The following is an 11,358-nucleotide window of genomic DNA, read 5'->3' on the forward strand; positions in this document are numbered from 1 at the left end:
AAAATGGAAAATAAAATAAAAAATTAATAGTTAATAATTGTGTCGTGAGGTGTTCTTCATCCTAGTATGGTAGAGATATTGTAATGTAATGTTTAACATTTTGACTATGTCAAATTACATAAAAATAAAATTAATAAAATTTAAAAATAATAAAATAATAAAATGTTAATGTAATGTAATGTAAATAAAAATAAAAATAACCCTATAAAATAAAATAAAAATGGCCCATGGTATTGAGAACCCATGATATCAACTCATAGTATCCATGTCGAATTTAGCCTATTTAAAGGGGGGAACTAAACCAACTTAGATCCATCTTAACTCTGGGTCTACCATATCGAGAGGGATCAAATCTCTTCATATGAAAACCTCTTTTAGAGTGAAAAGAGATTTGATATCTCTCGGTGCTTGGTAGATTCTGAGTTAATTATAATTATAGCTATTAATTTTTTTGTTTTTTATTTTATTTTATTTTGACGAAGTCAAAATGTTAAAGATAACATTACATCTCTATCATGAGAGAGGAATTCAACACTGGAGAAACCCTAGAGGCCCATGGAAAAATTCCAAGCAAAGAAAGGGCCATGGAGTTTCAGACTAGAGTAGGGCGTAGTTTTGATGAGGAGTGAACGGGCTTTAGACAATTTTAGGCTCTAATATCCTTATCAAAACACAAAATAATATTAAATGGTAACCATGATTTTTTATCCACATGGTATATATTTAAAAGTACATATATGGCTACCATGATAAACCCTTTGAAGACACACAACTACTCGTTAAATATGCTTTTGGTATGAGATGTCAGTTGCTTACTATTGAACCCACATGGAGGAGGAGTTGGTGGATTAGGAACCCAAGGAGGGGGGATTTCAACAAATTTGGGCTATTCCCAAGGTTTTTATCCGTTCACATTTGAAAGTAAGCTTAGAAGTAACCATACCACGGTTTCTGGGCCTACTAGGTCCTTAGAAATGAAAGTTAAGAATTCAATAGGTGACCATCTGATGGTTCAGAGGCCCTAACCCCTATTCCAGTCACACATTGTTTGGGTCCTATAGTTTCGACCAACCTAGGGCCTAAGGATGTTTGTCAGGGGATATAGAACTCTTCTTTGGGTTCTCAGGTTCTGATTTTAGTTTCCCTATCATCCCAGATATAGGAGGAATACATACAATGTGATACAACTTCCTTAGGGTTTTCAAACTTTTTTGAACAAACTGGGGGTTCTTCGCTCTCAGAATCCTCTCCGATTTGTTTTCCTACATGTCCTTCATCTCAAGTGCCATCGGCCTTGCCCTCCTTGGGTGAACTAGTTAAGGAGATCCTTTCCCTGGTGACAGAAGAAGGTCAAACTAACATCATGAATGGTGTTCAAGTTTCCAGGGAGAAGAATTCTTGTGAATAAGAAGGATTTGTGATTTAGAAGGAGTCTAAGAAAGCAAGGAAGAGGAAAAGTAATCATAGTGTTAAGAAGAAGAATAGAGTCCTCCTTTATCTGGTGTTGGGAGTCAACGTCACCATTCAAAAGACTAAGGAAATGTCCCAAAAATCCCTGGTGGGGCGAGTAAGGGGTCAGAAATATAGGTCCTCAACCCTAAAAGCATGGGTGGACAAGGAAATATTTCCTATTGTTAAATTTCCTCTAAAGGTGTCTCTGCTAGCTCGAGGTTGGATTCATTTGTGCTTCAAATATGTGACTGATGCCTAGAAGGTACAGCAGATGGTTTGGAAAATTGAATTATCTCTTATCCTTTTCAATTTATGGACTTTCCTCTTTGATGTAAAGTAATAGAGGGTAGATATAGCCCCAATATAGGTTCATCTTCTAGGTATCCTTCCTTACTATTAGGATGCCATAATTTTAAAAAATATAGGTATCTCATTAGCATCCTATTTGGACCATGAATCTTCATCTTTGGAGATGGGGATTAATACATACACACATATTCTGGTTAAAATGGAGCTCAAAGAAGGGATTCTAGAAGACATGGATATCAAGATTGTGTGGAGTGTATTAATATACTAGATTATGAAGGAATACTTTTCAGGTGTAGGGGGTGCCATAGGTATGGGCACCTGGCTAAAAAATATGAGCTTCCCTGCAAGGATATATTGGGTCAGAAAAGGATTTTGGATTGGAGGTTTTGGGTGCCAAGGAAAAGCTATATGGTGCAATTACTTTCTGCAAAACATCCTCCAAGTCATCGACAATAATTATTGGGAGATGGTGTTTCTATTGTCAGTTGTCTAGAAGCCTTACTAAAGGGGCAGTGTTTCATTTTCTTGGATGTTAATGGAAGGTTGGGGCTTTAGCAATTGGCTGGAAAGCCACAAATATCCAGGTATCCAATTTTTGGGGTTTGGATTCTTGTTTCGCCATTGAGGATAGAGAGGGAGAAGTGGACGGAGATATGGAGAGGGAGGGAAGGAGGGAGAAAGATGGAGATAACGAGAGAGCTGGAGACTGAGAATTGTAAACACTATTAGTTTATCACTAGGTTTTACCACTATAGATATGGAATCCATTTGCAAGCTCTTATTTTCAATAGGTATTTTGGAATAATCAAAAGCATATACTTCATTCAGTTCCTTGAAAAACCTTTCAATAGGACATCCTATTTCCACTTGTGCTGGAAAGGTGATTTTGTCTGAAGTTTTTGTAAGTGGTGGTGTTCCTGTAAATAGAACATTGGATGCTCAACCATACATAATAAATAATCAACCTGAATCAATGGTGTTTTCCAGAACTTGAATAATTTCCTTTAATAAATGCATCCTTCAACTTCCTTCATGCCTACATTCAGACTCATGGGAACATCATGTTGGTTACATGTTGGGACTATTCAAATATACTATATTTATTTTAACTTTAAGACCAAAGAGTACACCTACCACTAGGGGCTGACAACAACATGCCCTTTCGAAATAGGCTCAATAATTGTGGAAGGATGTCAATGGGGCCATGGTCCAACAATGAAGGAAGTAGCACCCTTCCACCAAACAAGAACCAACCTTTTGGGTGATTTAGATATGAGCCACGCATGGCTTTATTGAGTTGAAATCCAAACTAGCATATATCATTGAATGTGGCTTTTATACACATATTTAGAGTCAAAATACAAATACTATGATATCTGGCCATATGGGAGATATGGTCGACACATGTTGAACTAAAAAAATTTCCCCATAAGTTAAATGATCAACACCATAGAAGTCCCATTAGTAATGTTGGATCTGATTTTCTCATAAACCCCTGTAAAAACCTCAAATACGTGATCAACAAAATTTCTAGGGAAACATTCAAGAGTGTAGACACTGCAAGTCAAATAGATAGATAATTTCAATAGTTACTAGGGCTATATCTAAGATAAAAATCAGATCAGAAAATCACACTTGCTCGGCACCAACACAAAATACAAATGAAAGCATGTTGAATTATCTCAGCATCAACTTAGTTGTTCATTGCATCAACATAATAAATCAACAAGTGAAACAACAAAATTATATCTACAAAATCAAACCTACAAGTCAAATTTCAGACAACAAACACAATATTTCTATTACACAAAAGATTACATTACAACAAAACGACTTCTACCAAGTTACAAATGCAAAACCCAAATCAACTAGTTATCAAAACTACAATGTTCACCCAATCAAAACTAGCAAATAGAAAACCCTAGCTATTACAACCTCTTACGAACAACTCTACAAATTCACTAGTAGAGGTTGAAAGGAAAGGTACTCCTGCCTCTCTAGCTACTGCATGTGCCAAAAGTTCTTTGCGTGTTCTTGGAGCTCCTACCAAGAGTACACTCTTTGGTATTTTTTCTCCCAAATTACTAAATTTTATGGCTTCTTGTAGGCATGAAACAATTTGCAACATAGGAATACACACCACAACCCATAATTGCAACTATCCTGAAATGGGAACTAAGAACAAAATATGCATTATTAAACCCAAAAACATATCCAAAGATTCAATGGCTTTGGTATCAATTTTGGATATCTTGAACACTAGACATGCACAACATTAAACTAACAATGTGTGATTGATGAAAAATAACTATTAACTTCAAGTTTATTAGAAATGAATTCAAGTAAATCATGATGCACATGTGAAAATAAAGTTCATAAAAAATATTTAGATGTTAATCATGTATTAAACCATACTAAATAAAAAATTAAGAACACTTGCGCATACACATAGAGGAAATTACAAACAAAAAGCATGCGTTCTAGAAGTCTATAAACACTTCAACTATTTGGAAGAAAGTCTAGGTACAATATAGTCATATATGGACTACTACAATATTTGAATAATAGAACCAAAAGAAATAATAGAGTTTTCAAAACAAAATGTCCACTACATTTAGGGAATGCTCTTATAATGTGGATTAATTGTCCATCTTATATTTTCAAAACACATTTTTTTAGCATTCCCTAATTTCAATTGTAGAAGGTCTAACACAGTATTTGCAATGCACAATATGTTTTCATTTTTTTCCCACTTACAGAATACAATAAAATGCATTACAATCATTCTCCATAAAGTTTAATGTGCCAATTTTTTTTATATACTTGAGTCTACATATTAAAATCATGATATTCATCTTTACATTCTCACCATTTTGCCATTGTGTACAAATGCAAAGTGGTCAAAATCTTCTTGCAGCTCTAACTGTTCTCTAAATTCAAAAAGTTTACAATCCTCCTCCATTGATAATGTTCTAAAGAATTCACCATTTCTTAGAACATCAAGTTAAACTATTGGAAAATGTGTTCCGCCATTGTCATCTTGTTCCTTTGGAACCCAAACCCATTTCTCGATTTGTCGAACATGTCTCTACCTACGAAATTTAAATGAGAGATATAATATTTGTCTTAAAATCCAATACCTAAAAGAATAGAATGAAAATACTTTATATTAGTATATGATTTGTTACATTCATAAGTAACTCCATTTTTGCCTTGTTTCACCCTAAAAGTTAAGAAACGTGATACTGTTAAAAATAAAGAATAGTAAAATGATTTACTTGAAAGACAAAGTGTCATGAATCAATCTACTCAATTTCTTCTCCATTTTGGTCATGTACTCTTCTATCCCACCCAATGAAAAACAAAATTGTACAGTATCTCATTGGAAGGTTTTGAAGTAGCATGCATTTTATCAATTTTCCTAATTGACTCCTCAGGATAAAATGGATGAACAAACCTAGAGAATGGCATGAAAATGACACTACGTATGTGGATGCCACCTTTTTATCTCATTCCAATTTACATTTATGAAAATAACTTGTAACGAAAAGAACTTACTGAAGACTCATCTACACATGGCCATTCCAACAAGTTGAGGGAAGGCAAAGGAATTTGTTTGAAATATCCACATGATCCCATTATTTTCAGAAGAATGTATTCATATCTATAAAAGAAAATACCTTCCTTGTTTAACCATCCTGGATCCTTACCAACATACAATAGTTGTCTAATTTTTGAATGAGTAGCTTGTAAAACACTTATTATGCATTCAACTTGCTCCCATTCCTTCAGTTTTTATATGCATAAATCTAAGATAAATATAATAGTTCATGTTGCTATAAAGAAAAATAAGAGATTGGAAATCCTAGAAGTTTGTAATAAATACTAACCATAAAAGGACATGATATACAAATTGGATATGCATACTCACAATTGCAATCAATTTTGGGAAAATCTAGTTGACTATAAAATTTCTCTTTTGACATCTCCCTATAGTCATATACATGTGCCACTTGAATCTTTGCCACTTTTTCTCCTCCATTACTCATCCTAAAACATTTTACTAAACCTTTCCAATGGATGTTAATGTCATGCAAACACCTTAATTGTATTGCATGGTTTGCAATGGTTGATGGTTTCATTGTTACCCATCCAATAGATATTGGCATTCAAAACCCTTTTCCTTGATCATCAGTTTTGTTGTATAACGCCATTGAATGCAACTCACTCCTAGGACATCGTTGAGCCACTGAATTCTGCAACATGCAAATGAAATAAAGCATTAATTGACATACAATTCCACTTGTTAATGAAGCTTTGAAACTATATTTACCACATTTTTGAGCTAATATGTATCTCATGCATTTCTTTTAGAATTGCATTATAATATTCATGTTTGTTACCATGTCACTTAAATGTAAATTAGATGGAAGCTCACCTAGTGGTTTTTCTTGTGTCGAAGGTTTATTCCATAACTACTTTAGCATAAGAATGCCAGATGATCAAGTTTCATATGGAATCATGGATTCCATCAGATATGATATAAGAAGCCATATATTGTTTAAGGACCAATTTCAAATAAAATGATCCACTATGTCTATAGTTGCACTTAAGGGTGGTCCTACACTTTCTACTCAACAAGCTATATAAATGAAAACTTTTACTTACTTTTGTATAAATGGTTTGGATTCACATGGATGTACACGAATATATATGTTTTTGTTTAAAAGATGAATATTTTATGTGTTTTTGGTTGGTCATTATTTTGGTCTGTTTTTTTACAGGTTCCCTGGTCTATTTTTATACATGTTCTCTGCTTAGAGGGTTTTCTAGTTCAATCACCGATTTGGTTTTGATAACATTAATGCAAGGGATAAAATAGGAAAAAAAATCCTTGAGACATAAGTTCCAAGATATAGAAAATTAAAGTTCTAGGAAGTTATTTAACTGAGACATAATACATGAACAATCAGGTTCTAAATACATGGGTAAACAATAATCATATATGGATTCCCCTTTGAATTTTTATGCTAGAGCCAAATCAAATACAACACCATGCTAATAGGCAGTTTTCATCTCCATAATACCAACAATTCAATTTTATGTTTTGAGAAGTGAAATGAGGTAAGAAAGGTAATCAAGGAAATTAGGATGGTAGATTTAGGGTTTCTGTGGGTTAGATTTATTTATTTATTTATTTATTTTATTTTATTTTTTTTTTTTTTTTTTTTTTTTTATAATTCTGATATTTTTGCTAGGTCACACTGGCAGGCTGAGGTTTCTACCTAGCATTGATTTGATCAAGTCAACATCTAAGTTGATTTTGTCAATGATGTAGAGCTTGACTTGGTTGAAGAATTTACAATTTTACACACAAATAGACATGAAACCACAAACATTTTTAGTGCAACAAATCAATGTGCCCCTTGATGTCTATGAGAAAAAATTTGGGGACACTTACACGTGGAACAAAGAAGAAATTTTCTTAAGGAAGTGTGAGATACCTACCATGAATATCTTGGAAGAAACACACACTTTTTTCATAGTTTAATGGGTTTTTGTTTTTCTCTGTGGTACTTTCACAAATAGTTTGCAGACAATGTATGGTAGGTGATCTTGTAAAATGTTATAACATAAATGTCACAAACAATGCCAAACATATATGGTAAAAACATTTAGGAACAACTGATATCCAATTTGCATTGAATTAAAGGATGCTTACACCATTGATAATACATGCTTCAACAAATAAGGAGACTGAAATTAGAAATACCATTGGACTAGAGTGCACAAAATGGTTGTAGATGACTATTAGAATAAGATAGTACCACCAACAACACAAGTTATTCTTTCCATAGAGATAACAATATAGATATGAACATACCCAATCTCATATATACAGAGATTAACAAGGGGACAATAATAATGATCAGTAGTCCACACGTTCAGTACAATGATGTAATTTGAACCCCTTTTCAGCATGTACAAATAGTCTTTGAGCGAAATCTGTCACAGGTAAATGTATAACTCACAAACCACTTATGCATAGGCTGATGTGAGTCCATATGCACAATATGCATCCCATAAATGACTTACCTTCCATGCACAAATAGAACAAGGCTCATGTCTTCAACTATCAAGTAAACATGACTTCACACCAATCCAGATTGACCTCCAGCAAAGGTACACGCACAACCAACAACAATAAAGTGTTCAGACCTTGTCAACAGTGTAACTCGTCCCTCTTATGCAACAATAAATCCCACTAATGGTTGTCTTCAATTTGGCCTTTAGAATAGTGGGAAAAAAAACATTTGAAACCATTTTCCACCATTTACAATCCCTCTTTTAGAATATTAAGCCAATATTATAAAAAACAATCAACTCAGTCTATGATTTTTCTTAACATTATCTCAATCTATGATACATTGCTTGGTTTTCATAGTATTTATTTAAAATTATAATATACAAAATGTCCTAACGTTTTACATATTATTTTTATACATGGCCCAATGCTTTTCATATTCTTGTTATACATGGCCCAATAATCTTATCCTTTCAACATTTGAAAAATGATGAAAATTTCTTATTTATTTGTACATATGTGAGTAAGGTATAACCACCCATTTAAGTTCAATGTTTTCACACTAGTGATCTTACAATATAATAAATTGTAGTGATATTATAGTATAATTATTGGTTCATTACCTTTTATAATAAATGGTTGTGATTTTATTATAAAAGGTGACATCTTTGATTTATGATGGCGACTTTATGTGTTGGGTTGAAGGGCGGGAGGGATGTCGAACAAGCTCTGGTCTGCAACTATGATGGGGGGTTCGCTATTTTGCTATATTAGCCCTCTAAAACTACCCTTGTTCCCTTTATTATCTATAACTAATAGGCAGATGGAGGTTTATTTTCATAATCTGTGACTAAAGGGTTGGTGTGTTTCCCTAGGTTTTCTAAACCCATCTTGAATAGGTTTTCTAGTGTTTTCTCTGATGACCCTTGTCTTTATGTCCAATAACTCATCCTGAACTTATGTCATTTTCTCCTAGAATGAAGCAGGGGCCCCTTGTAGGAGGGTCAGATGAAATTTCTGAGTTGAAAGGAGGTGGTCAGAAAATACGACCTCAGGATCCTTTCTTACCCATATCTGTTGGGACAGGGCCTCCTAAACATCTCTTTTAGCTCTTATGCTTGGCCTTAAGAAGCCCATTATTTCTTTAGGTAGCAATATAGAAGTGAGTTATGTGGTGTGCCTATCTACACGCGCTTTGATGGGAAAGTTTCATTACATTACTCTTTCGAGGGACCATATATTAATCTAGTTGACAACCCACTAGAAGCATTGCTTGGATATTGTCCAACCTTTAGCCTTCTAATGAATAGTTGTATTAATTTTTTTTTTTGGATGAAGGTGACTTGCTAACTATCCTGCCTTGAGCCTATGTCATTGGACAAGTTTTCTTGTGGTTGTAGAGATGGCAGATATGGTTTAACCTTCTCACTACAAAACCCAAGTCACACTATATATGGATTAAAATGGTAGGGTTCCCGCTAGAGTTATCAACGAGGAAAATAATTATGAAAGTAGCTAACAGTATTGGAAAGTTCATTTACTTTGAGGACATGTCTCTATTTTCCTTTGACAAGAGGATTTTATGGGTGTTAGTAGAGATGGACCTAGAAAAGGGACTGTCAGCTGAAATGGACATCTTTGTAGGCAATGTTTCTTTTACACAACATCTGGATTACTGGAATGTCTTGGTTTTTTTTCTCTATCTATCACCAGATGGGACACCTTAAAGCGACACTTCATATTTTTAGCTCGAAGAGTAATCAAAACCCTAGCTAGAGTAACAATGGTTTGTGCTTGAATAGGAAGTATATTGATGTTTCGGAGGAAGGCCTACAATGGGACCCCTCTTCTACCTAATGTGCCATCTCTGGGAATCCTTCTTCTATGGCCACAGACTCTTCAGCCCTGATGGATGTTATATCGGGTAAGCTTCTTAATTATCTTTCAACATATGATGTTGTGTTGTTGGATAGTCTTGCAAACCCTATTTCTAAACCTCTATTGTTAATAATCATGTGCCAAGTAGATTTCCCCAATCCACCATGCATCATTTTGTTGTTAAATATTCTCTCTGTGACATTCCTCCTCCATCTCTCACCCCCATCCCCACTATATTCAATCCCTCTTACTCCTCTCACCAATGCCCCACTGTGCACACTTCTAGTATCCCCAAATCATCTTTCTTTGCCTCGGTTTTTTAAGAAAGCCATTAGTCCATCAAGGACATCCATTCACAAACCTTCGCTTCTTTGGATAAGGCTCATCAAGAGAACATATCCCTCTAATCCATTCTTATTCCTAAATATTAAACCCTAAAGATATTCCATCATATCCTTTCCCTTTGTCTAATACTTCTATGCAAGAAAAATGGTTCTCATCATTCAATAATGTCGTTGTTAGGAAGAAATGCCTAAAAAAAAGGAATTGGTTCGTGAATCTATCTCGCATGGTGATCCATTGGTGGAAACCATGCATTTTTCTTAATATGATAGGGCCCTTGGAATGATGAAAGCCTCTTCTTTCTTTTCCCAATGATTATAATGTCCCTAAATATCAGGGGAGTGATCATACTCTAAATGAGGAGGATGATTCTATTTTTTGGGCTTCGAATTCCTCATCTTGACAAATTAATGATTGTCATACCTACAATGCCATATATGATCGCTCTCCTTTGTAAATGGTAAATTGTTGACACCAAAAATATGGGATTGGCCTATAGCACCAAAATTGAAGTGTTTGATTTGCCTGACATTAGAAAATCAAATTCAAATTTGGGACCTTCCATTGCAAAAAAGATTTTCAAGGCCAAATGTTTGTGTCCTTTGCTCATAAGACTCTGAAATAGTTAATCATTTATTTTTTATGTGTGAATTTTCCAATACTCTCTTGTGAGAAGGCTTCAGGCTATTAAACATCCTGGATAATGGCCCATTAGCGCCTCTTGATCAATTCCTTCTTTGTTGGGGAAAAACATGGGAGTTTATAAATATTTATCCATGTTCATTGCATGGAGTATACGTAAAGTCATAAATAAATTCATCTTTGAGGGAAGACCTATAAAAATCAATGGCATCCTAGCCCAGATCTTGTGTTTCTTCTCATATTATTTCAAGCCTTTGAAGGAGCCATGAAGTCAATCCTTTCACTTCCCTCCCAGTCCATTATCTACAAATGTTGGCTTCTTTGATGGAGCATATCAATCTGAGGTTATTGGATGGGGTTCCATTTTTTTCCTTCTTGGCAATGTGTCTTACCATATTTGTTTGAATTATGGTTTTGGGTCAAACACCAAAGTAGAGGTGTTTTTTGCATGTTTCCTTTTGTATTTTGCAGCTTCACTGAATATTACCTCTCTTCATGTCTACGAGGACTCCAAGTGTGTTTTGGAATGGTTGTTAGAGAAGGGTCATCTAAGGTTCCTTTCCTAAAGTACTAGATGGACCATATCTTCTTCCTAAAAGGTCTCTTTCAAAATATTTTCTTCCAACATATTTTGAGGGAGTGGAACCAAC

This window comes from Pinus tabuliformis, chromosome 5_1 (genome assembly GCF_031772625.1).
Source record: "Pinus tabuliformis cultivar Carrire ecotype Pingquan chromosome 5_1, CPIR1, whole genome shotgun sequence".
NCBI classification, from domain to species: Eukaryota; Viridiplantae; Streptophyta; class Pinopsida; order Pinales; family Pinaceae; genus Pinus; species Pinus tabuliformis.